The 26,147-nt window shown below is 40.0% G+C and overlaps 1 protein-coding gene and 1 long non-coding RNA gene across 21 annotated transcripts in view; one reads left to right on the top strand and one right to left on the bottom strand.

Moving 5' to 3' along the window:
* The window catches only part of ADGRL2 (adhesion G protein-coupled receptor L2), a 394,136-nt gene that overhangs the window by 294,014 nt on the left and 73,975 nt on the right, over window positions 1-26,147 (top strand). The gene's annotated exons all lie outside the window — the stretch shown is intronic.
* LOC114012447 (uncharacterized) lies at window positions 4,720-25,128 on the bottom strand. Of its 4 annotated transcripts, none has more exons than XR_003554886.2 (5): window positions 24,794-25,128; window positions 24,453-24,621; window positions 21,748-21,972; window positions 14,602-14,704; window positions 4,720-8,017 (listed from the first exon to the last, which is right to left on the bottom strand). It is a non-coding gene; the product is annotated as an uncharacterized LOC114012447 (long non-coding RNA). The 4 variants fall into 4 exon arrangements; XR_003554884.2 differs by lacking the exon at window positions 4,720-8,017 and adding an exon at window positions 10,155-13,264; XR_003554883.2 differs by lacking the exons at window positions 4,720-8,017; window positions 14,602-14,704 and adding an exon at window positions 16,690-21,606 and having other exon boundaries at window positions 24,794-25,126.

Here is a 26,147-nt window from a genome sequence, read left to right as displayed (position 1 = left end):
TAAAGTTCTGATAAGTGTATCGTACCACAATAATGAACATGCTCAATTTGTGCTTGTATGGCACATTTTTTCTTAGGCATCTTATAATCTCTGCTTCATTATCCAAACAAGATTTCAACTTCCTTTTCAAGTACATCCTCATGATTAATTGGGCTATTAGCTCGAAGGTACCTCATGCAACTGAAAGGGTAATGTAGCGCTGATGTTTTGGGCTGTGTGTGGTGTCGTCCAGAGACCAGAAGAGGCACCCCCAGGATTATGTCTATGACAGGCTTGAAGATACCCTGTTCGTGCTTTAATAAGCAATTGGAATGGGTAATCCAATAATGCGTCATTCTAAGTAGCAAGTAGTAATTGCTAGAAAATAAACGGAGATCTTACAGAACAACTGCTTGCATGCACTTGTGGATTTTCAGTGTAGATCTGGAGCCAGGTGTTGAGGCAGTCCTGTTCATAGAAGTCTCTTTCTACTGAGAAAATAGAAATAAACGTAAGTGACTAAGCTTTGTAAAAACAGTGTTGTCTCTTTAAGATTGATAGTCTGTGTCTGAATTTACATTTTTTGTGAAAAATAATGTAGAATAACAATAATTTTCTCATTTATATTTTCCCCAATTTTAGGAATAATTGAAATGCTCATGCATACATTTAAAAAAACAGATAACACTAAAGTGTATCAAAAAGTATTTTATGAACACTGATCGGTATCTCTTAAAATACTGATAGGGTTTGAATTACTTAGCTGTAGCTATAAACTATACTAAAATATGTCTTATGTTAAATAACTAAGGAAAGGTAATTCTGATGTTCTTTGCTATTTTCTGCTGTCTTTTTTTTTTTCTTTAACTTCATTATCAGGAGTGGTGGGCTCCACCACTCCACTGAAAGATCCTTAATCTGATAATTTAACAAAAAACCTCTGGGACTGTCTAACACTCGCTCCCCAAAAAGTAGCCTTCTCGAATCCTGGATAAGGCTGACTGGTTGGTTGGTTGTCCTGTACAGAGAAGTTCAGGGATTTATATTATACATGCATATGTCAAGCGTGTATCCTGGATGGACTTTGAATTTCAGAACTGGTCAGAAGGAACTGCTTGTCGTGTTCAAAGGACGGTGAGTGTTCCTCATTGCTTGAAAGCAGGATGCTTCTAAACATGCACAGCTCCTGGTGTCCTTGTGCTGTGTTGTGCTTGCCTCTGCCTTCGCTTGCTGTGTTTATGAGGATGGTTATTAGCAAGCTTTTCCCTGCTGTAGGTACTTACACATAAATCACCTCTTCACCCTCTGTTGGATTGATTTTGGTACCCCATGTGATGGAAATTCATAGATTCTGAGCCATTTCTGTACTGTTGTAATAGACGTTTTGTCTCAGAGGAGCTGCAGGCTTCCCAGGCGGAGCCCCTCTGCCTCTGGATGCTCCCTGCGACTCGCAGCAGCCCACAAGCTCTTGCACAAACCAATTTTTTTTGGTGTGGTTTTTTTTTTGAGAGGGGCCTCGAAACCCATCGGCATCCCAGCAGAGGACAGTTCTGATACTCTCTCCTCCCTTGTTTGAAATCCTACCTCCTGGCTGGTGTGTTCAGCCTTCTCTGATCAGAAACTTCAGTGTGGATCCAAGAAAACTTTTCCAAAAAAATATTTAAAAAAGCCCAACAAACAAATCAGTAACATTTACAATAAGTAAACTGTCTCAGCCCCAGCTGCATACCTGCGTCCCACAGTCCTGCCCTTCCCAGTGCAGCAGAAATGCGGCATTGCAGCCGGCCTGGCCAGGTTTTCTAAATGTGGGCAAGGTTTACTTTGATGTTGACTGTACAGTTTTATTTGTCTTGGTTTACATAGTAACTTGAACAGCTGCTGGAGTATACTATGGCATAAAAGTTGAGTGTACCCAGAGCTGCCCAAGTGTGTAACTACTTGATGTTACGTTGTGCTTCCTCACCCTCCTTCAACCTTGAAGAAAGGCACTATAATATTTTATAAGCTAATTGTGCTTGATCTTGTCAAACTGTAAAACAATAAAACATAAACACTGATTTTGAAATCCGAGCTGAACAACAAGCAGTTTAAATACTGTCTGATTTTGAAATGGGAGCCGAAGAACAAACAGTTTTGCCCAGGCATGCAACCTGGAGTGCCGCATTAATTCACCCGATCTGTTCCCGACTGTTCCCTCCTGAGGTGTTGGGGGCTCTTGTCTGTGTCATGCCAGCTGGTGAGGTACACTTGTTGGGTTGAAGATGGCTCTTGGCCAACCTGTATCGCTTCCAAACATGTTGAAGTGACTAAAATTTAGATTTGAAGTATTTAGTTACTCTGAGCCAGCTCTTTAAGGTTTTCTTTTTCTCGTCCCCGGTGACACACCCTTTGTTTCTTTGTGCTGGAAGATGCAAAATTTGTGGGCTGCTGCTTTGAGACTTGAGCAAAAGTTTCTGATGAACACCAGATGAAGAAAAAGTCATCTTTTGTAAATGTTTATGTTACAGTTAAGAAATAATTTCTTCCTAAGCACCTGCAGTTTTAGACAGTAGAGTCTACTTACAGTTTGGGGATTTTTTTTTTTAGTGCTTATTTGTGCTGTTGTTGTGACTCTTGGGCTCTCATTAGTTTGGCAGATGCCTTGCTCTGAAACTGTGTGATGCCCTCCTGGATATATAATCGAGTCATATAAAAACGACTGTACAGATTGTTTGAGATACTGTATGGGGTGTATTTTTAGGTTTGGCCTCTTTTTGGGGCATATATATGTATACAGTTAATCTTTGCATTTTTTCTTTTCAATATCACTCTTTATCAGTAAATAATTGATAATTCCAGAAGCCGTATTAGACATTTTCAACATTAGCATGGGAGATTGTGTCATTATATGTTCAGTTTTGTTCTTGCTTAATGTTAGGTATGTGGTCCCACACTCTTAAGATCACTGTGCTCCTTGCACATTTGGTGGTACTGCAAGTGGGATCCAGAGTCACTGGTGGCCTGACCTGGAGCTGTCCACTGCTAGCCAGTAGGAAAGGTGTTTTTCTGGGACTTAGATCTGAGTTAGTGCTCAGGACTACTTGCAGGCATCTCCTTCCATCTGAGATCTGGAAGTCAACACTTGTTTCCTGGATTTAACATCTTTCTAAGGTGAACCTGCTGGGAGTGGTTCTGGTTTTGCTGCTGGTGCCATCTCCCACCTTTTACACAAAAATACGCCTGTGCAGGTGTGCTTACACAAGGAGCTGGAAACTTGGGGAGTGTCTTCTGTGCTTGACAGAGGATAGGTGAGTGTTTATCTCTTCTGAGGCCACCCTAAGCTTCAGGCTGAAGGGGTCTGCTCTGCCCCTCCTGTCAATAATTTGCTTGGGGAAGGTGCAAGAAATCCTGCAAAATGCTGTTCTAGAATAGCCTGATGCTGGTGTTAGATACATATCCTCCAACCTCAGTCAAATATAAATTGTCCTAAAGCATGAAGACCTGCTGCCAGTGATCTCAGAAGAGAACAAAAGCTTCTAACTAGGTCGCTCAGTTCCTGGTCATGCTCCTGATACGATGCAGTATTCTGTCTGTGCTCAGTTCTAGGCCAAGTTACAGCAGTAGTCATAGCCAGAATTATTTCTTCAGTCCTAAAATTAATGAATCCTCAACTGCCTTTGGGTTAAACTTGTATAATAAGTCTCTGGAACAACCTGGTGTTGAGAACTCACAATGGTATTAATGTGTTACCGAGGAAATGCTAATTAACCCACACATATAATTTCCACGAAAAGCAAATGCTGAGTGGTTTATTAACCTTTTGTCTGAGGGAGGTGGAGAGAAAATGTAGGCCTCACCATTGATCTACCCTCCAAGAGAGATGGGCAGAGAAGAGGTGGAATTGCAGAGTTTATTATTTCTCCCCAGTAAGAGTGCCAGTGCCATACACAGAGTTTATTATCAACTTCTGCCCACAGGGAAGTAGGAGAAGGGGGTGGGGAAAGAAAAAAGTCATTAGTGTCTGCTTAGCAGTAGTGATGTCAGGTGTCAGCGCTGGGTTTGTTAATTCCCGGGTGCCTGGGGAGGGGGGAAGGTGGGCAGGGGGAGGCCAGGGAGCGGCGGGCAGGCACTCCACTGTGCCGCTGGCGCTGCTGTGGTTCTTGCAGGCACCTCTTGGTTTGCATTTAATAAGAAATGTTCAAGCGCTACCAGTTTGCTTCTTCCTTCCCTAAGAAAGAGGAATGGTGAAAGCATCGATTTCATCTGGAACAAGACTCTGGGAGGTGCTAAACTAGCTTTAGCCATGAGTACTGCGGTCTGCAGGCATGGAAATAGTGGGGGATTTATTTTTAATTTCCATTTATTCTGTTTTTCCCACTTCTCTGACAAGTTTGTTAAAAGTTAAAGTTTTCTAGGAACACTGAAAGCAGACAAATCTTTTTTTTTTCTTCTGATCTCTAAATTTTTGGATGTAAGAGGATGAGATTAAATTGGTTCTCAAATTTTGCATGACTTGGTCACCAAACCCAGACAATTCAGATTTTTTGTTCCAGAAAATGCTGTGCTTTTTTAGTATGTACATTTGTAATGTAAACAAGTTGGATAACTTAATTTAAATGGCAATAATCCACCAGATTTGAAGAAGTACATGTTTAGTTGAATTCCAGTATGCTTTTCCCTGAAAAAGGTCCAACATAAGTAAGGGTAAGATTTTATACTCATTTAATTAAAAGGAAAAAAAATACAGTATAACAAAAGAGGAAGAATGTAAAAATCTCAGTGGAAATATCATTGAGGTAGATGTATCTACAAATTGGCAAAGGGAAGTGCAAATTCAGTTTAAAATCAATGTTTATCAATATATTTGGTAATCGGTGAGCTATCCTTTCTTCAATAGTAAAGATACAGATGTAAGGAAGGATAAATTGGTTGTCTAAATATAGGTTTCTTTCTGACAATTTAAGTAGTTGAACTTTGATCTAAACAACAATTAAAATGATTCTAAACAGTTTAATTTACATTCATCTGTTCTGTTTTTAGAGGTGTGGACGGCAGTGGCTCTGCATGCCACCCATTCTTTGCCCATGCAGTTATTCCTTGGCTTAGCATTTAATTATTATTGTATCAACAGACTCTTCCCAAATCTCCAGTATGTAAACAAGCACAAACAATATTGCATATCATACACAGAAGCACCATATGGTAATCGAAACCAAAGACTTCTCTGAGCTTTACTCAAGGTTTCCACCTACGTGAACCGGTAAAGCAGAAGACCTTCTGTCCATCCTGGGAGTGTGAGGGATCTCTCAGACAATCCTGTCTCACTGCTTGCTAAGGAATTTCTGAGTAATGCTTGTCACCAGAAGGGATCTCTTTTATCTTGGTTGCTGCCAGCGGAGCTTGGTGGAGGAGTTCTGTTTTCCTGTCAGGTACCCTTGGGAATTTGCTAAGCAGCATGGAAGTGACCTAAATCTCTGCTTTTATCATACAATTAACATCATAACTTAGGCACGGAACATGCCTCATTGTTTGGCCCTTGCTTTGAATTCACCTTTTAACACCAAAAGCTAAAAATGACCACAGGATGTACTTACCAGGAGGCAGCAGATTTACTGTACAGAAGTAAAATGAAAACACTGCTTGTGTGTACCAGTAATTTAGATAAACTCTAAAGGGGTTTCTCTTATCTGTCTCAAGCCAGTGGCATTTTGTGCAGCCCTGTGACTGGGCATCAACCTTGCATACATTTGCTCAGTCCTAAGGTTTCTCTTCGTGGAGGAAGACCCACATGTGAGGATTGGTACTTAGACTGGGGGATGTCATTTAAATTTACATTCCATTCCCCTCTCCAAATTTCTGTGAGTGTAACTTAATTAGTAAGTTGATCTTAACCTTTTCCTGCTGCTGTTTAATTCTTAGAAATGCTAACAACCTTTGGGAATGGTTAGGTGGAGCGATTCCTGTCTAGACAGTAAATACAGCTTAATGACTGTCCTGGTCTTTAAACAATCTTTAACTCATTGTGAAGTGCATGCTCCCTTATGCTTGGTTGCACAGGGGGCACCTTCAGCATCCTGACCTCTTTCCAAACAGGAAAATCCCCTTCATATAAACAAATATGTGTGTGTATTAGCAACGGAACCTTACCCAAATCTTTAAATGTGAATCGTGCGTGCCAGTTTTCACTGATGGTTAACCGAGGCCAGATAGGCTAGTAAACGAACCCTCCCAGGCTGTAATGGATTTGTGGGGACCAGCCCTGGCTTCATCTGTCAGGGATACTGGGACAGTGTACTACGCTTTCTCCACCCGCTCTCCAAAATCTGGGAGCTAATTTAGCATAATCTGCGGAGTCTGGGGAGTTGTTACTGACCTCTGCGTTTGCTTTCAAAAGGCACCATTCTTTATAGAAGTTTGAAGCCAGACATCAAAGTATTAATCTTGGCGGACACTGAATTGCACAGAAATTCTGAGGGAGTTGTCAAAACGTGAAAGCAAACATCACAGAGGAAAAGCAACCGAATGCTGGTTTTAGTTACTTTAATCTATTCTGGTTTTGTATAAACACATTTGTGATGTTGCTTACTGCTGGCTGTGTACTCTTTTGGGCATGAAGATGTCCTTGATTCCTGTCTTAGGCAGTGTTTCTTCTCACATCATCAGAAATCGGTCCTGATTGACAACAGACATTTGTGTTTTTAAACTGGCTGTTAGGAACAGTCACAGCGCCACAGAGAAAAATAGGAGACATATGTCCGCGGATGTGTGTAGTGAATGTTATCTATTCAGAGTAGTAGCTTCCAGTGGGCTAGCAGCAGGGAAACTTAAACACATGTACTGAAGGATTCAAGCGTCAGTCTTCATCTGCTTTTCCTAAAAATGTGTGCTTTTTTTTAAAAAAAAAATCATCCATAGAAATCTTTAATAATCACTGCGGATTTTACTGAAACCTTTGCAAATAAACTTCTGTAACTCGCTTTGCTGAGGTGGTTATGTCTGTGACCGTCTTTGCTAACGTTCAAGATTAAGGTGTCTAGGTTTATGTATAAAACTTATTTTTTAATGTAGATTAAAATATGAACAAAGTAAGTGCCGTACTTATTCATGTTCTATTACAGCCCACACAAAGAAAACAGGAAAGTTAAGACTCAAGGTCTATTCTATAATTCAGGGTTTTTACTGAAATTTGAAGGCAATTTAAACCACCTACTTATTTCAAAGGTAGTATCGATAGACCACCTGCTGTTGACATGCACTAAGAAAGATGGAAGGATGTAAATGAGTTTTAGTGATTTGCCTGCTTTTGAATACTGATGAGGCTAACAACCTCCCATCCTGCACTCTGGCAGTCAACTACCAGGATTCAGCATGCCTTATTGGAAAGTGAGTGTTGTCATCATGAGCTATCATTAGACTCTGTTGTTGTTGATGTCTGCTTGTTAGCAGAGGATAATTCAAGTGTAATTCAGTTAGAATATTTCAGGTATGTCACTAACGATGTCTTTTATAACCGGCATTTGACAAGGGAAACTACTTGCAGCTGAAACTTGGGAAGACTTCTCTTCCCTGCACGTAGGTGGCTGTTGAAGGATTTGTTGTGAAGAGCGAGGTTTAAGCTGAACTATCTGAAAGAGGGAAGAGAGGAGAAGGCTGCCTATCCCCATCCTATGGTCATAAATGTAGTCTTCCAAGCTCAGTCAGAGTTTTCAGTCTATCCAGGGAAGATGTGTAAACTTGCCAAAAGGTTGTCGTGCTTTTTTGCTGAGAACACCAGGAGACGTGGAAATTAAATCAAAGATTACAGAAATGTCTGTAAGTTTTTCTTTCAGTGCGGATGCAGAGGCCTTTGTGATGAAGACATTATTTCTTCCAGTGGCCTAACAAAAAACTAGGAAGCAAACGATTAAGAGCAGGAAGAGTTCAGTCACTTTTTGGGCTGATGAGATAAAAGCCTGAACAATCGGGTGGGACTGTCCCTTCGGAATAGTGCAGTTGGCTGCCGGGGGAGGTTTTTGGATTGATTTCCATTCATTGTTTTCAGTGACCCTCCTTGAAGAGCCTGAAAGACATTTTTAGAGTTAGCACCTATTCTGTCTTCACTCGTAAATTTTGAAAGTGCTCCACTGTGATTCATCTGTGGTTGCAGACAGCCACTGGCTGTCTCCTCCCCTAGTATCAGCCATCCCTTTGAATATTTACCACCTATTTCTTGTTCCTGTATGGCTTCAGAAGCAACAGTTGTCACAAAGAAGCAGGCTGTCCTAAATGACAGCTTTCACTGTCTTTAAGATCATAGGTCAAAATGTAAAATGAAGGTTCGGGATGATTTGATAGCACCAGATACTATCCTAATGTCTTCGTCAACTGATTTTACAGTTTAATTCAATGCTATAAAAGTTACAAGTCAAAGAAACGTCTGCTTGTCCTTAAATGGGCAGCTATCATAGCAGTAATTTGCTTATGAAATGCTTTTCTTTCTGGAAGACTAGTCTGTCTCAGTTCCCATCAAAAATAAATCAATTTCCTGTGGAAACGGGCATAAATCTTTCAGATTGTTTCTTCATGTTTTTGCAGCGTTTGTCGGAGTTGCTGTTAGCTATAGCTGGGTATTGTCTCCTGATGAATTGTAGTAGCGGATGAACAAAACAATATTAATCTGTTTTTGTTAATCCTGTTTTGTAATTAAATACATCTTTCATATAAATCCTGTTAACATTTGAATGAAAGGGGATTTATGGAAACATGACTTGCTTTTTATAAGATAGTTTTAGGATTATGAAATCAACACAGGAAAAAGAAAAGTTTGACTTGCTCACATAGCAAAAGATTTTCTCTTTGTTATTCTTGCTTTGCTGGTGCTATGAAAAAAAATATAATAAGAGCATTCAAGCTGGGTTGCCTGTGGTTTAACTCTAATTCTATAGGCTGCATACTCTTTCTCCCCAAAATCCCCACAGCAAGTGACCTTGTCAAACAAAAGTGTGGAATAATGGGAGGCAGCCCAGGGACTGTGGCTCATTTACAAGCAGCTGTTTGCTACTGTCAGAACAAAGGCAAATCAAAGTTGCATTAACGGGGTATGACAGGCACAGTGAGCAACTCCCCAACAATGTTCATCCTCTCATGTTGTTCTGGTTATAATATTGGTTTGCCTGAAGGAGAAAATGGTCATAAGGTCAAGTCAGACATGTATGTTTTCAAAAGCCTTTCAAAATTGCACATATTTTTCAGCTGATCAACTATTGACGTTTTTTAACAAAATTAGCATAACGGCAAGTAAATACTTATTTATGTGTGTGTCTGGCTTTCTGTATGAGAATTAGAGCCACACAGAGAATTAATAATGCTGTCTTCACAGCAAGGTAAGTTTGTGCGTCATCTAGCCTTCCCCTCTTGTCTGATTCAGCCAGCCCGAGAACTAAGGCAATCGTAGGTAAAAATTGCTTTTGAATTCCTACATGGCATCCAAGCACGTTTGGAGGATCACTCCATCTTCTGCATAGCTTTTGCAGTTTACTGCTTGACTAGGACTTTTCTCTGCACCTTGCAAAACACCACCCAAATATCTGACCCTGTGGTAAAGAAGCTACATGAATGATGTACAGTCTTCCTTGAATTTCTATCAGTAGTGTACCCTGAATCCCAAGAAATGTTGTGAGCAAGGTCTACTCGACTAGTTGAAACCTGGTAATACATAGTTATTGGGAAAACTCAATGCCAAGAAAAGAGCACAGGAAATTTCTTGTGGAATAGTGCAAATTTTTAGGCAGAAAGGGCCAGAATCCAGCATAGGAGTGAGCAGTACTCCGTACTTGTGACTTAACGGAGTACAGAGTAGGTGAGTTTGTAGCCATGTGAATGAGGCTGTTGCATAACTTGAGCCTGTACTGCTCAGCACCAATCTGTCATACAAAATCATTAGGAATCAGTTAGACTTGCTGAGAACGTGTCTGAGAAAGGCATGGGAAGAAAGGAAATTCAAGCAGAAAGGGCAGAATTGCTGGACAGGAGCTTTATAACAAGGCACACAATAGGCAGCACATTTCTCAGTGTTTATTGTACCTCACGTAGGGTGATAAAGGCTGAAGGCAGAGCGACTTTTAACGGTCCCTGAAGTGCAGTATTCCCTGAGAAATACACAGTTTAAAGTGCCTTACTGCCATTATGAAATTTATAAATAAAAATAAGGAAAGCGGTAAGACTTACACATTTATTGGGCAAATAGATATGACTACATCATTAATAACTGGACAAAAAGATCTGTGTGTTCCAAAAAACAGCTGAGAAAGTCTTTTATATTTAGCAGGTATTTTACTACTAGTGTAAATTCCTGAATTGCTTGATTATTTTTTGATAGGGAGAGAGAGACTAGGAAGAGGAAGAAGAGAAAAATGCTTTTAAAGTAAAATATACTGCAGATTTAAGGCAACTGTGGAATACATTTTGGTAATGGCATTTGACATCTGCTATATTTCACAATTCAAGATACTATAAACTCTTTTAGAATTTAACAATTTGAAGTGCAGTTACTTCGTTTTCAGCCTAATTTGCAGTTCAGTTAGGTATGTTGAGAAAGTACAGATATGAATAATGTGGATAAAGACCGATTAAGATACGGCCGGTGTATCTCCTAACCTTTAGAGACAGTGTGCTTGAATTCTAAACATTTAGGGTAAAACTTTCAAAAGTGCAGTGGCTTGCATGCATGCAAAGTTGTACTGACAACATCTTTTAAAGTGCTAACATGAATGTGAATTTAATTTAATTTATTCTCACAAACTTGCAGTTCTAGCTGTATGTGTTACAGTATCATGTACAGGTGCCAGCCAAGATTATGGCTCCATTGAGCTCTACTCATCCAAAAAGTTCTATATTTATCAGCCTGGAGAGCTTGCCGAGTTCCCTCTTTCACTGCCATTATCAACTGTTTTGAAATATTCAAAACCTTAAGTGATACTGAAAACTTACCCGGTGTCCAAAGCACATTGTGTATTGTGAAGTGAGAAATAGAACTGTACTTGTAAAAGTGTGCTTGCATTTAGCTGAACGCTCAAAATAGAAGAACACAATTTGCATAGGAAATTTGATAATACTAAATTATTTCTTGGAAAGGTTCAGATTTCTTGTACTGCTCTAGGTGTCACACAATACACAGCAGTTTTGTATCACCAAGTATATTTAGCAGTAATTAAAGACATTGAGTTTTTATTTTGTTGCAAATCAATCTGTTAAACTCACATGACAATATCCTAAATTCCTCTCAGTTAATGGTCCTACTCTTGCTGGGAAAGGAGGACATTTTGTGCATTACTTTGCTTGAATAGTGCTAAGAGACTAGCAGATGGTCACTTTCCAACTGGTTTGCCTTGAAAAAAGAAATTAAAATATTATAGTGCCGGGGAGAGATGTTGTAATGTGTCCCTTTCAAATTAACAGGTCGTTTTTTCTACTATTTTATGATTGTAAAATAGCTCAATGTCACATAAAAGGTTAAAAGCTGGAGTAAATGGCATCATGGGAAATTTGAAATAAATAGGGTCTCATATGGTTTATGGCTCTATACTTGAACACACAAGGAATATATTTCTTTCCTTGAAAAGGCGTTCTGTAAAGAGCTTGCCATGTTAATATGAATTGTGGTCACAATGGATTCTATTTAAAGTAGTTTTAATTCACAAGGTATTTTTTTTTTGTTTACTAAATTACTCCTTGTAAAGGCCACTTGTGAAAACTGTTTGCAAGCCTAAGAGAAAATATGATATTTTCAGAAAAAAAACTTGAAGCCACAGATTCCACCTCATTGAATTATTCTGCTGGTGTCTTAGTGGTTACTTTTCATAAAGCACAGACCTTCAGAACTGATTAAGTTTTAGACTCCAGACTGTCAGGTGTTTCATAGTGGTGCCAAATTTGTTTTTTGTGGCCAAACTGCCTCGACTGTGATGTTCTGCAATGTCCTAGTTCCAGCAACCCTACTGAGCAAGACTTGAACAAATTTAGCTCCTGTCTCTGTCCCATGGGCTGGTTTATTGCTATGCAGGTGAAGAAAGCTGGTGGGAGAGCCCTCGTAAAGCTTCTCACTAGCTACCTGGGTGAGATGACCCTCGTTTCTTCTTCTGATACTGTCACCTGTGGCGGTTACAGCGTTAGTGTCCAAAGACTAAGAGAAGATGCTTAAAGCTGAACTGTAAAAATTGAAGGGCTTCTGATTTATAAGTCCGTACAATTCTCATGACAATGGGAAACATTTTGTCTTGCAAAAGCATTAGCAGTGGTAACCTTTAAAATTATCAGTCCTGTGTATCTAGGATGTTTTTGTGTTGAATCTGATACAAGGAAAATTTTTAGTTTTGTTTTGAATGGGGGATTGCAAACTATATCTAATTCCATCAGGGGCCTGGAAGGAGAATTGGGAAAGGAGAGTCACTGAAACATTGCCCTGTACCCAGAGCTTGTTCCTGAACATAAAGTTTATGCAGTTTTCACAAAGGGAAATGCTGTGGTTTGCTGTTTTGGAGTTTTCAGTCTTGTCCTGTTCTCCCAGAAAGAGGCCTATGGATAAGTTGCCTATCAATGAGCATCACAGCCAGTTTGTTTCAAAGTGCCTTTAATTTTTAATTTCTGTTTTGCTTCCAGCCATCTTTGCTTAATATAGTTGGTAAGCTGTGAGGAAATACAGAACGTATTGCCTGTATTTCTTAATAGGTGAATAGCAATGGTAACTGCAAAAAGAGGCTATTCAGATAGGTGATGAAGCCTGAAGATATAATTTCCCTAAAAGCTAGCTTAAGCCAATTAAAATTAATAACCATTTCTCATAACTACTGCAGGAGAGAGTTGTGGCTATTTCTGAATGATACTGTACAGGGACATATTAAAATTGCATTTCAGCTCAGAACTGTTTAGAAACTGCTTATCCACGGCATAGTAGTACCTCACCCAACCTAATAAACCCAGGTGTGGCCACAGTTGGTCGGCTTGGCGCTAGCTCGCAGCGCAGCTCTTGGCCACTTTGAAGCACGAACGGTGCACTGGAGCTTGCGGCAGGCAGGGAGGCACCGTGCCCGCTGCTGCACCGTGCAGGCTGGCACAGCCACCAAGGGATGGGACGCCCTCGGTTTTCACTGCGACAGGACAAACTGCCTCCGTGCCGGTTCATACCATACGAGTAACAAGTTGGTTTCAGAGTAAGACCCAATAATGCCTTACAAAAACTCCTCGCATAACAGCAAAGTTTATTGAAGTCCAGGGATTAGTGTTGCAGAGAGTAAGAGGGTTGAAGGCTTTTGTTCAAAATCGCAGGAGTCTAAGGAAAAAAGGTGAAGACAAACGATGATGGATAGAGACTGCTCAAACAGAGGACATAAAAATTATAAAGAACTGACAAATCAAATTGACCACCTGGAAAATTGTTCAGAGGAGAAATACCAGGTTGTTATGGCTTCCTACCAACAGAAGAGATGGAGGTATTTTTTTCACAGTGGATTATGATGGAGCAGGGTCTGGGTAATATTGAACTCCTTCTCCAGCATGTTGTGTCACTGGGAAAGCGGGTTACACCGTTCTTTGAATCTTGAAGGATGCAAAAACTCTTGGATGACAGAAATAGATTGTCACAGAGATGTTTAGCCCTAAAGGTTCAAGATCAGTGAAATTTAGCAAAAGACATAAAAATAAACTGGTGCTGTCACTGTGCTCAGGAATCTAGACTGATTTTTCAAATAAGAATAAAATAGTGGTAAGAGTGTGCCGTAGTAAATTATCTGTAAATCAGCTAAAGGCCTTTTTCCTTCTGATGGATGCTACATGTGTATTTTGCAAATGAGCATGTTTATACCCAAATGGCATATTCATTTGCTTTTGCATTATCTTTTCTAATGGAAACCTTTATTTATCTTTTTCATTTTTTTTTTCTTAAGGTGATCGAATTTTAGAGGCATATACAGTGATACAGATATTAATAGGCATTATTGTAATTTGCTATAATTAATCCATAATTGTGCCTTTTAAACAGGGATGACAAATATAGGGGCTTCAATTTTTAAATTATGTAGGAATAATTCTTCCTATATGTAATTTAGGTTTTATACCTGGATGAGGTATTCGGATTAAAGAATATTCTGAGCTAATAAGAAGAGGCAGGAGTCCATTTCAGCCTGAATTATCTCATGATGAACTATGATCCTATGAATTGTTTAGGAACAAAGATCAAAGATGAATTTGCTTGAGCTCTCATAGCTACAAACACCTACACTGTGCTTCCTGGGAAGAGGAATATGGATGGGATTTGGGTTGGGTTTGGGGAAGGGTTTATTGTGTTTTGACTGAGACCGCTCTGCAACAAGCATTTATTGCTTTTTACGTATTGCTTGTCTACAGATCTGAGGAACAAAGGTTTTTACTAACATCCTTAGCTTGTGTTGGGTTGAATATTACAGCAGAAAAACTGTGTGGCACCATACGTTTTCTTGAGATGCTTGGTTTATCTACCAACCAAAATCAAAAAAGGTACGACAGTTGCTAGAGTCAATAAAATGAAATAAATAGCTTTCTTTGAGTAGTAGCCAGACAGAAGGAAGCGCTGTTAACACGTTATACCCCTTTGAGTAATGGATAAAAAATAAATTTGTAAATGACATTTACCCAGGTGTGATGTCAAGATAAAGTTCAGGAATTATATAGCAGATATCCAGAACGTTCCATTGAAATGTGGATCTTGAGCTGAATCCTTTGCATTCTTTAAGTACTGAAAGAAACAAAGATCATTGGAATGGCATACACCAAAGTATTAAAATCACCGGGATTTATCAGCCTTGTTACTTTTAATGTATTTTGCTAACACTGAATTTAAATATATTAAACATTTAAATACATTAAAGAAATTGATGGTGGTGGTGTTTTGCTTGCAGTAGGATTAGGATTTGAAAGAAGATTTATCCATTGGTAAAATAACAAGGAGACAATCAACTAGTTGCAGCATTTCAAACAAGAATCAGTTGCAATTCTTCCTTTAGAAACCTATCTGATAATCTTTTTCTCTCTGTAGTTCCGAAAAGGAGATTTTAATTTCTCTTCTTTCCCGCAATCCTCTGTCTCTCTGGATTTTCTTTTGCTTGAAGTCAGCTGGGAACATAATGTACTTGCCTGTTGTTCCTCCTATTTCCTTACTTTGAAGATACTTCCTTTAAAACCAGCTTCAGGATTTCTTGAAGGATGAGATAGAGACACTAATATAGCTTTTCCCCCTTTTTGGCCTTCCTGGTGTTGAAGTACTGGGAATTGCTTATGCTCAAAGTTTGGTGCGTGTCCAGCGGTGATGTGTGATTACACCAAAAACAGAAGGAAAAAACAAGTTTGGTTATGTTTATAAAAGGTAATTATCATCACAGAGGAAAAAGACAATGATGCAGTAAGCTATCTGAACAGCTTGGCATGGAGTCAAATTTTAATCTATGTTACTGTGCTTTTGAAAGCATTTATTTTGTCTTGTACTTCCCTTTCCCTGTTCGTCTCTTTCACAAGCATCTTACGTGTCCATGAGTGAAACGAAGGGCTGTTTCTTGCTTCCAGAAGGATGTGCTCTGGGGAGCAGGGGTGCAAGGGAACTAGAAATTCCTGGGACTTGTGACAAGCTGCGATAACGAGGCTTAAGACGTTAGCAACAGTGGGTTAGAAGTGCCTTTCTAGTAAGCACAGCTGCTGAGACCTTCCAATGCCATGGCCAGGCTGGCCGGTCCCATTTCTCATCCCCGGAGGTGATGGCTGTGTGCCGGCGCTGCCTGCTCTGGTACCCTCTGTGGGCGGGAGGTGGATGGTGCTGAGCGCCGCCGTGGTGCAGCCCTGCTCGGGCGAGCTCCCTGCCGGTACAGGGCTGCCTGAGAGGAATGGAAAAGCTACTTTCTCAGTCTCTGACCAGAATGCATGATAAGGCTTGGTGTCAAAAAGGGCAAGATTGGGCTCACAGCAATTATGGCAGAGGCATACTGGTTTCCTTGACAACCAGATTGAGGATTCTTTGTGATTTATTATTTACCACTTCAAACTCTCATTCTCTGATTTAATTAAGGAGAGAGATTTCCATAACCCCCCTCCTGTCCAAATTTTAATACCCCCGTGCTATTGTTACAACCAGCTACACCTATCCCAAACTGATGCAGCTTTAAACCAGCTACAAATTAGGCTGGGAATTTAGCATTTGGAATTTTAGGCAGGTTGCTTAGACAGCAGTTAACTGAAGTTGTGGGTATTATGTTGGGTGATGACTTGTTAATCTGCCCTTACTAGCAGCGATAATAGACATCTGCACTCACCACCTGCCCGTCCACCTTCCCTACCCCCAGTTTTTCAAAGGCAAGGACTGCAACAAGTGATACTTCTCGATTGTCCTTAGAGCTATGGGAAAGATAAAATGGTACCTGCAAGTGCTAGTTTCTCTTGCTTGGGCAATTCACATTATTTTCTCCTTGAAGGCTTTATTAGCAATACATCAGCGACTGTTGTGTAAACAAAGATACTTGGGAGGCTTTTTACTACTACCGGTTGGATAGCTATTTGAAAACAGAAATTCTCTCCTAAAATGTGGCTAAAGGTGGGAAGTGCAGGTAGTCTGCTCTGCCTTCACATGTATTTCAAATATGCGTTTCCCACATTTATAAAGCATTGACTGAATCGTGATCTACAGGGCCTGTTCTAAATTTAGTAATTCAGAATAGAATTTTGAACACAATAATATATATAACAGAGATTTTTATTCAAATGTCATAGGCAAATCTGTGTCATTATATATCAAGACTGAAACTGGGTTCTCCAAAGGGCATTTTTTCTTAAAGTACTTTACTGGGTTGCATATTTTTTATTTCGTATTCAGCACGAGGTGTCTGCTGCATTTAATAAAATAAAATGAAGGTCACAGAAGATCACTAGTTTTCCCATAATGTGTCCCAGTAGATGACTGGAAAAAAGGTAGTGATTGAAATGGGTTGAGGATCCTGCATGCAGACCATATAGAAAAAATGTGTCATTTTTTAATTATAGGGAAGAATTTTAGTTCTAATTGTGTTTATTTCACTACGTGTACTCTTTCAGATGTACCACCCCAGTTTTAATTTAAAAAATTTATACACGTTTTGTCATCTTTACCTCGGGGAGTTCCTGAAGTGAGTCAAGAGGTGTTGCTTATCCCTTGGTGGGCTAAGCATGAAGCTCATTGAGCTTGCTGAGTCAATAAAAAGACTTGCAGTGACCTAGCCACTCTTGTGTCGAGTCCCAGTTCAGAAATGCACCAGTGCCCCATTAGGCTGTTGAGGGAAACTGGCTGCTGAAGATGCATCTTTAAAATGGAGTAGTCTAATGAAGCTCATTAATGCATTTTTCATTAGAACAAGAATATTGAGTGTCCAGGTTAAATTCTAAGGAATCTATCCTGCACTCATTGAGGTTAATGACAAAGCTCCCAGTGACATTAGTGATGCAGGATGAGAACTTAATTGGGGTAATTAAGATTTTGCTTACTGAAAATTCCCTATTATTTTCAAGTAGATAAAATATTACGAAATTACTACTATGAAGAGTTGTATAATGTTGGATCTCAACACATCCTTCAGAGATGACAGCATTTCAGTGAGAGATAATACTATTTCTGTATTTTGCACTTGATTCATAAAGTATCCTTGTAATCTTCTAGAGGCTTGTGTATGTGAAAACCATTGTGAAAAATAGGGTTCTTTGGTATTTTGGAGTTCAAACGTTGTCCTTATTGTGTAATTAAAGATAGCATGGGCCCTACATTGCTGAAAGCCGGTAAAGATCTGGACTTCAGGTTCAGCAGTGGCAGAGATGGAAAGGGCACTGCAGTAGTACCATGGGATAGTATAAGTCGCAGAGAACAGTTTCATTAAACACAGCTTGCTTTGTGGCAGTGTAGACTTACTAAAATTACTGTTTGTGCCGAAAGAAATGCAGCTTGCTTACTGAGTAGAGTAGATAGGATATCCAGCTTTAGTGCCTTCCAGGGAATCTAAAGCCTCCATTATAAATGATTATGTCAGGATTCCTAATTTAAATAGTTACCCTAACACCTGCTCATTCCTGCCTCCTTTGGACACCCCTAACCTTTTCCTTCCCTCCTTGGCATCCCCAGCAGATTAACAACTCCCTCCTCAATTACGCTGCCATAACGACTGCTTTGATCATGCTCTGAGCTCGCTCTGGAAATTATCTTGATTAATAAAACTCACCGCTGTAGAAGAAACAACAATGTAAACGGATCGATGAGCGCAGGGACCCGGTGGGTTCGAGCAGAGGCTGGCAGCAGGCTGGGCAAGGCTGGCTTTGCTGCTGTGGGGTGGCAAGGAGGCGGCAGCCCGGTGGGACCCGCAGCTCCTGGGCAGCCCCGCTGCTCCCTGCCGGCCCGGCGGTGAGATCAGGAGCTGTCCCCCCCTCTGACTTGCAGAAACCGTCTGTCTGTTTGTACGCCTAAATAATGTATCACGAGAACACGGTGCTTTCGGTAGGAAAGTGTTGGTTTAGTTGGTGTGGAAAAAAGTGGAGCAATCAGATCTTTTATACTTCACAGCTGCCTTCTCCTCAAACACTTGCTTTAGACACACAGGGAAAGATTTTTTTAAAAAAAGAATGGTGTGACCTGGTACAGTGAAGCACTATGCAAAATACGTTAATTACTGAGGAAATTACCTTCCATGTCTGTAGTAACGGTGCCGTACTTCTGTTTTGCTAGTTATTGAGCTTATACTTGAGCACCTAATGACGATTTTTCTGCGGTCTGGTGCAGAGCTTTCCTAGTCCTTTATTATTGGTGGTATGAAGATCAATGAACAACTTTGGAAGCACAGTCTTTCAGCTATTAGATTTGTGCTGCTAAATAGAAGTAATTAGCAAATGCAAAGTTTTCCTTTCTGTGTTGTTTTACAGTGTGTATTCATCCCTTTTGTTACTTTCTAATGTAAATAGCATTAATTATGGAACTCTTATGACATAATTATGGAAAATTGTTTACTTTCTGTCTTAGTACTCGGAGAGAGATTTTGGGGATTGTGATTTTTCATTTCTTTCATCTGAGCTCTCCTTAGCTAGTTTGCTAAAAGCTGAGAGCATGCTTACATCCACATTGCGACAGCTGGGGTGGGAGACACAAATTCCAGGATTAAAAACCAGAATCCAAATTCAGAAGCCCTGAATTTGAGTCCAGGTGGAATTTAGCTATCCTGTCACTTTATCTCCCTTGTCTTTCACATCTGCAGTGAGGCATATGGATATGCAGTTCCTTTATAGGTGATTAACAGCAGTTTGACAGGGTTGCTGAGGTGCATATTTCCTTTATTTACTCAGGAAATGGTACCTCGGTTGCCATTCTTGCTCCCTGCTGCCCAAGAAAGATGTTAGAACTGCGTATATTCCTTAGGACTTGTTGAATTACCTTTTTATTGATAAACAAATAGTTTTCCTTTCTTCATGCAATTTATTATTTAGAGCATGCTGTCAAGTATCAACATAGGATTATTCCACAATTCCTGGAATGAGCCAGAACTTAAAGTATGTTGTAAAAACTATGCATGGTATATACCTCTCCGCTCTATAACAGTCTTTCAGAAATCCACAAATGTTTCAGAGAAGGTAAGGTCAGAAAGAGAGCCTTTCGCTCTGACAGGCATTTTCCAAGATTGCTTGCTACTCTTGTCTCATATCTATTTGTGGGAATATTTGAAGTGACGGCACATTTACCTGAAAGTACGTTCATCACATTGCCCTTCTTGTTTTCAAAAGGTGATGGCTGTGTATTTTGGTTTAACAGTTTTCGCCTGCAAGATCTTGAGCCTTTATGTTTCCATGGGTGGTTCGAGTCCTCAGAAATGTTTCAGAAGCTATACTGAATGAGGAGGGGGATTGCTGTGCTATTTGCATACTCATAAGCACTCTTTAAGTGGCTTGCCGTCATTAAAATTAACCACATAATTTTTCCACTGTAAATTATACTGTGACAATTGACTCCACCCCATCATTTCATTGAAATAAAAGGGAGTATATGAACTCTTACATTTTTGCTTGATTCCATTTCTAATGTCTGTATAATTCTGTTTGTAAACAAGTAAATGCCCCTTTGTAATTTTACAACTGTGATCTCAAATATTACAATGTGGTAGAAATCATCCAATATTTTTAATTAAATCTGTGTTAATTTTTTTTTTAGCATTAGGTCTGTATTTGGTATTTTAAACTCTGGCACTTTAGAATAAGATTTTCTTTAAAATGACCTAGAATTATCAGGATCTAGTTTCTACATTCTAGTGAGATCTAATGTTTTGCTTTCATAACACAGGTTAGGGTATAACCCGTTCAGGAAGGCGATACACACAGCACACCAAGGGTTATTTATTGGCACCCAGTGTGTCACCTGCTGGAATGATTTAACTTTCACCAGTGCACATATTCCCAAGGAAATGGTACACCTCTGCATGGTTTCTATCAACTGCTGAAGTGACAAGGCTTTGGGTTTCTTAAAGATGAGGCAAAAACCCCCATGTTTCTTTTGTCAGCTGTTCACCCTGAATGCTGCTGATGGAAATTCCCCTTTCTTCCTCTTCCTCTGCCCCTCCTCAACCCAGGGTTTCCAATCAAAAATGAATAAGATAACTGGAAATATAAATTGTTGTCAAAATACGATTTTATAGAAAATAAAAGAATATTTATTTTTATTCTGCTACCAGTATCCTGTGCAGAGGAAATAATTCAATGGGAAATCCTGTTGACACAACGTTTCTGACACCAGCCTTTGTGTGTCTTACCTCCCTGTTTCAGAGGTTGTTTCTGATTCAGAAGCTTCTCCTTCCTGACAGGTGGTGTGCTCAGAGTTCACAGTTGGTAAACTGGAGATAACCTCCGTGAGGGGGATTTACAGAGACCATGGGACTTATTTGCCTTGAGAAATTTTGAAGATGCAATGTGTTTAACGGCAAGAAAGAAAAGGGTAGAGTGCTTTTTGCAAGCTGGCATAGGATCAAGCGTGTATGATCTGAAGGAAAAAAGGAAGGAGATTCTTGCAGCCTGAGAACAGACATCTGGCTGGCAAAAGAAAAGAAGTATCATTGACAGATGAATACTGTTTCAAACTGGGATAATTTTAGATATGAGGGCAAAGTTTTGCTCTCATGCATAGAGCTCCCACTGAAAGGGATGGGAAAGGTGCATACATATGAGAATAAATTTGGTTCTAAGTGAGAACTGAACAACACACATATTTTTACACTAGATATTTAGACTTTCATGTTTAGATCACATGGTTTCCATCTGCCTTATGTAGGCATTGCTAAAACGCTGCCAGGAACCAAGCTTTGGTTTGGTGACGTTCATTAAAGGAATTACTGGTTTCTGTCCCATTTCAGTGTGGCCGGTTTCAAAGTGCAGAAGCCTGTTTTCACGTTGAGCATTAATTAGCACTCCTGTGGCAGCCTCAGCAGGCAGGTGAAAGATTAAATGGGTCTGAAGACCAAACTCTCTCTTTTCCCATAGGCTTGAGACATGATGGACTAATGTGGGGATGTGTGCATGGCTGCTGTCTGGGCTGTTGTTGTTCCAGATGATTGAAGGACTTTGGTGTACTTGTCTGTCAATGTAGCACTCTTTTCTCTTCTGCTATTAACAAAAAAAAAAATAAACAACCCCAAAATCCCGATCACCAAAAAAATCCCAACAACAAAAAAAAACCCCAAACACCAACAAGAACCCACAAACCCCAACAAAAACACAATCCAAAAATCCCCTTAATTCTGCTACCTTGGAGAGGCATGTTCTTGCCCTGTTGAATGAGAGATGAGAGCTGTTTAGGAGAATTTGAATGAGATCCTTGCCAGTCGACGGTGTTACATTAAAAGCCTGAGGTGCTGCTGCTCACTTCAGGCTTTGCTGAGTCATTCAACAAGGTGCAGAAAGCAGGTAAGCCCTGACTCGTTTTTTGCTGAAGAGAGCCTCACAGGGATGTTTTTGAGAATTGCATGGAGACTGGAAAAGGTAAAAGGAAAATTGTAATAAGTTTCAGTGAACCTAGAAGGCAGGAGCTGTCCTGGGGTGAGTCAGAGGGCGTAACTCAGAAGTTTGTCCTGAATTTCATTAATCAGACATACCTTGCTTTATGTTTATGTACTCCGAGTATTGAGTATGTAATTACAGAAAATTACGTACAGTTGTAATTCTGCTGCTCACACTGAATTTGAAAAACACTAAAATTTGACAGATTTTGAACATCGTAATTTTTTAAAGGTTAAATCAAATCTAATAACATGTAAAAATATTTATAAAAAGCCACCATTAATTACTTAAAATTCCTAAAAGCTTTTATTGATAGCAATTCCTATTTCAATCTTTTAAGAGACAGGCTTCCAGATTTTAGCTAACTAAAATATGAAACGGGATGTCTGAGAAATTGAATTCTAGAAACCAGTGTTAAAAATCACCCCTCACAGCTGATTTGTTCAATGAAATAGTTGTTTTGCTTCAGTGCAATTTAAACTGTGAAGTCTGTTCCTTAGGACTTTGGACCTCCTTGTTGAAGTTCAAATAATGAGCATCCTTTCATGTACCGTGTTTTGAGTTAATTCCATTTCTACGAATGAGTTAAAATGAGGAAGATGTTTCTTGCTAGAAAATAATTTCCTTCACTACATAATCCCTTTTCTGTAGTTGTCCCCTCCTTCCAGCATCTTAAATGAAAATGGCAAAGAATACAGCTGCAGGAGAATATTTTGGAAATGATCGTTTCCTGCCTAATTTGACCCTGACTGAACAGTGGGGTTTTGTCTGCCGGGCGGCAGCTCGGGCTGGCTGTGCGCTGGCTGCCGGGTTTCCCTGAAAGAAGAGCTGAGTGCTGTGAACTCCAGACCTCTGTGCAGTATCAGAAGCTCTTACTGTGCCAATGTAATCTTTTAATAGACATGCTTGCCAGGATGACTTTTTTCCTTCAAAGATAGAATTAGAAAGCACAGTTGTCATTTAAATTGCCTCTATCTTTGTAGTATTTGGTAGTGATCTGTTGACCAGGATTGGATAATTTAAAAGCTGTTTAACAAAATAACACGCTTGTCTGTGTGAAATTTATACAGTGCTGAGAGATGGGGAGAAAAGTCTCCCTTGACATAGTTCATGGGTTTCTTTAGAAACTGCAGGGTGCTAAGGCTTTTCTGCGGAATTATAAAAGCTTTGTGGAGCCCATGTTGAGCATTTGCATGATTTTCAGATGGCAAAGTATGTTCAGCTGTCTCTGCACCCTCCACGCGCTCACGTACGCGCTTCGTTGGGAAAGGGAGGGGATTCTCAGCAGAGTTTTCATCGGGCTTTGCATTTGTTGAACATATATTATTGAAATGCTGCCCCAGATGCAGCACTTCATCTTGTGTAGAACTTGAATCATCGTGTTGCATGATTTCGTAAAATAAAAGAGATTGTGAAAGAGACAACTGTAAACATTCTGTTTGAAAAGATGTGCTCTTTTCAAAAGACCTTTCTGTTAGAGCCAAGTAACACAAGAAGTACTATTTCCTTGCTTGCAGAGACATATATATTTATTTCTGCAAAGATTTGTTTTGGATTCTCAGTTCTTCCAGTATCTGCATTCTTTGAAATAATTTTATATTTCCATGTTGACTTTCTCTGTGCTTTAAGTTTTAATCAAAGGTTCCTTGCTTCTGATGTTGAGGAGTACTGATGTTAGCCTGTTTACATTCCACTATTTTTCCTCTGTATGGGGTGAACATTCAGATGTGGTGGTGCCTTTTTGCTTTTATCTACCAAACTTAGCACACACTCTTAATATTGACAGCTCAAAAAGATGGCATGCTAGTGGGCAGGATGCTGTGAATTATTAACTTTTCTTTGCACTTTGACAAATTTAGGTTATCTTTCTAAAGACAAATCGTCTCTATGAAGGAACCAAGACAGTAAAATAGTAAATAAGGCATTGCAAACTTACATGAAACAATTTTTAGCCAAATGTGAATTTAAAATATCTCTGAAACACGGTTCTGAGCTACATTTCTTTCATGGGACTTGTGTTTTTTCCTTTCATGGACTAAAGTATAAGAGGAAAGAGTTTTGTTTGTGATGTTTCATTTACATTTTTTTCCTCTGTTTTTCTACATGGATTCTACAATAAAGCATTTAAGATTGTATATTGCCACTAAAAAACCCCTCTACCTTTTTTTCTTAGAAATGTGATTTTGCAAAAGCAGTTTATTTTTTTCTTGCAATAAAGAGTCTGCACTCAACTAATTTGTGAGCAGATAAAATGTGCAGGAAACATATGTTTGCCAGGAAGCTTTTCTATAATCAAAATAGTCAGCGGGACAGAAGCCATGCCCTTTTTCTCATTAGGTATTAATCTTCTTTCTTTTTTTTTAAAAAAAAACAACACACACAACACTGATTAATATATACAAACGCAAATGAATCCGAGATGGCATATGTTGCATCTGGTAATAGATGCTTACTTGAGTTAATGTTTAGGTTGCGCTGGAAGTCCCAGCCCAGGCACCAGAAAGGTCTTTGCAGTCGGGAAGCACTTTGGGTTTTTTGGGCGGCAGACAGCAGGGGCCGTGTCATCCATGGCACAGTTTGCCTTGAAGCAATTAGCAGGAAGATGAGGAATGTTGACTTCAGCTGCAGGAGGACAGCCAAACAAAATAGGTTTATGCAAGGTACAGTAAGGCAAGCTGCAGGTTGAACGCAGGATGGTTAGAAAATACAGTATTGAAAATATTCATGAGAAATTGCACTGGAGATAGAAAGTTACCAGTGACAGCAGTAATTATTGACAGAGCCACATACTTACATTGAAAAAGCTCTGGAATGATGCAGAAGCCGGCAATAGCATTCAGATGCTGGTCGTTCAAACTTCCATCCTGTGGCAGTGCATCTGTTTATCAGGAATTATCTCCTGAATGTAAATGAATTTCAGTCCTAAGTCATTGCACCTGTTGCCAAGAGGTATTTATTCCAATCACTTGCCTAAAGCGCAGGGAGTTATTGCTTGATGTTTTATAGCTCCAAAAAAAGCTGTCGTTTCAAAATCATTTGTTCAGAGAGGAGAAAATGGAGCAAAACAGTTCATTTTACCCTAAGCACTGCTATTTGGCAGTATTCACATTTGCACGGCACAAAGCTGCAATATTGATTTTTCGCTCACAGGGCCTCCCACTAGTTCTTTCTTCGATTGTCAGGGTTGCAAGATGGATTGAATTACACTTTGTTGATACGCTTATTTTTTCTTTGTTGATAGAAAAAAATTACAAATAAAACTTCACCATAAAGATCACGGCAGCTTTGTTAGGAGACTTTACATTTATTTCGTTTATTTAGTTAAAATTCTTTTTGTGCCATAGAGATTCCTTAGAGCAGTCTTCCCACCTAGCGCATGCTGCACTGTTTTGCTTTACTGCTTGCTGCTTTTGCAATCTAACACCTGCATTACAATCTCAGGTGTGTCACCTTTTGCCTGTGAAGCGATCTAACCTTGCTCTAGTATTTTTAATGTTTATCCTAATACAGAACTTCTCATGGATGTCTGCAGGGAGGAAAATTGCAGGATAAACCACATTTCTAGTACTTTTAGCACTTGCCATAGATGATGAAATAAGGTTTACAGGCAGCAGATCTCTGTAACGAACTGCGGAGGTCTTGTATTTGAATTCAGGGTATTTCCTAGCAGACATGGAGGCCGTGCTGCAGGATCTGCAGTAAGGGTTTTGTGCTTGTCACAGGTAGCTCGGTGTGGGTCTGTCAGCCCCGGCCCCGTAACGATACATACGTCTGACCTGCTGCTGCAGCCGCACTGCATGCGTAGCCACCGACACCTCGGTAGCTGCATCCTACCCACCCTGCCCCTCCCCGCCTGCCTTCTGCAAAACTCCCCTTTGGACAACCAAGGCTGCTGTTCCCCCCGCTTGCTGCCCCAAACCCAGCAGTCTGGGGGGGCATGGGGACTCCCCCGGCCAGGTCCTGCTGATGCCAGAGGAAGCCCTGTGGAGTGCAGGAGATACAGGCACCATTGCCGCGCGATGGAGGGGTGAGCTTTATGTGGACGGCATTAAATTTGACGGGAGTGGTAGGATGTAGGAATGACAGTCACTAGCAGCATTATATTTGGTCCCACCACGCCTGTCGTGATGGTAATTAATGAAAGGAGC

The sequence above is a fragment of the Falco peregrinus genome, chromosome 10 (assembly GCF_023634155.1).
Source record: "Falco peregrinus isolate bFalPer1 chromosome 10, bFalPer1.pri, whole genome shotgun sequence".
In the NCBI taxonomy this organism is placed as follows: Eukaryota; Metazoa; Chordata; class Aves; order Falconiformes; family Falconidae; genus Falco; species Falco peregrinus.
This window is presented reverse-complemented; position numbering and strand designations above follow the sequence as displayed.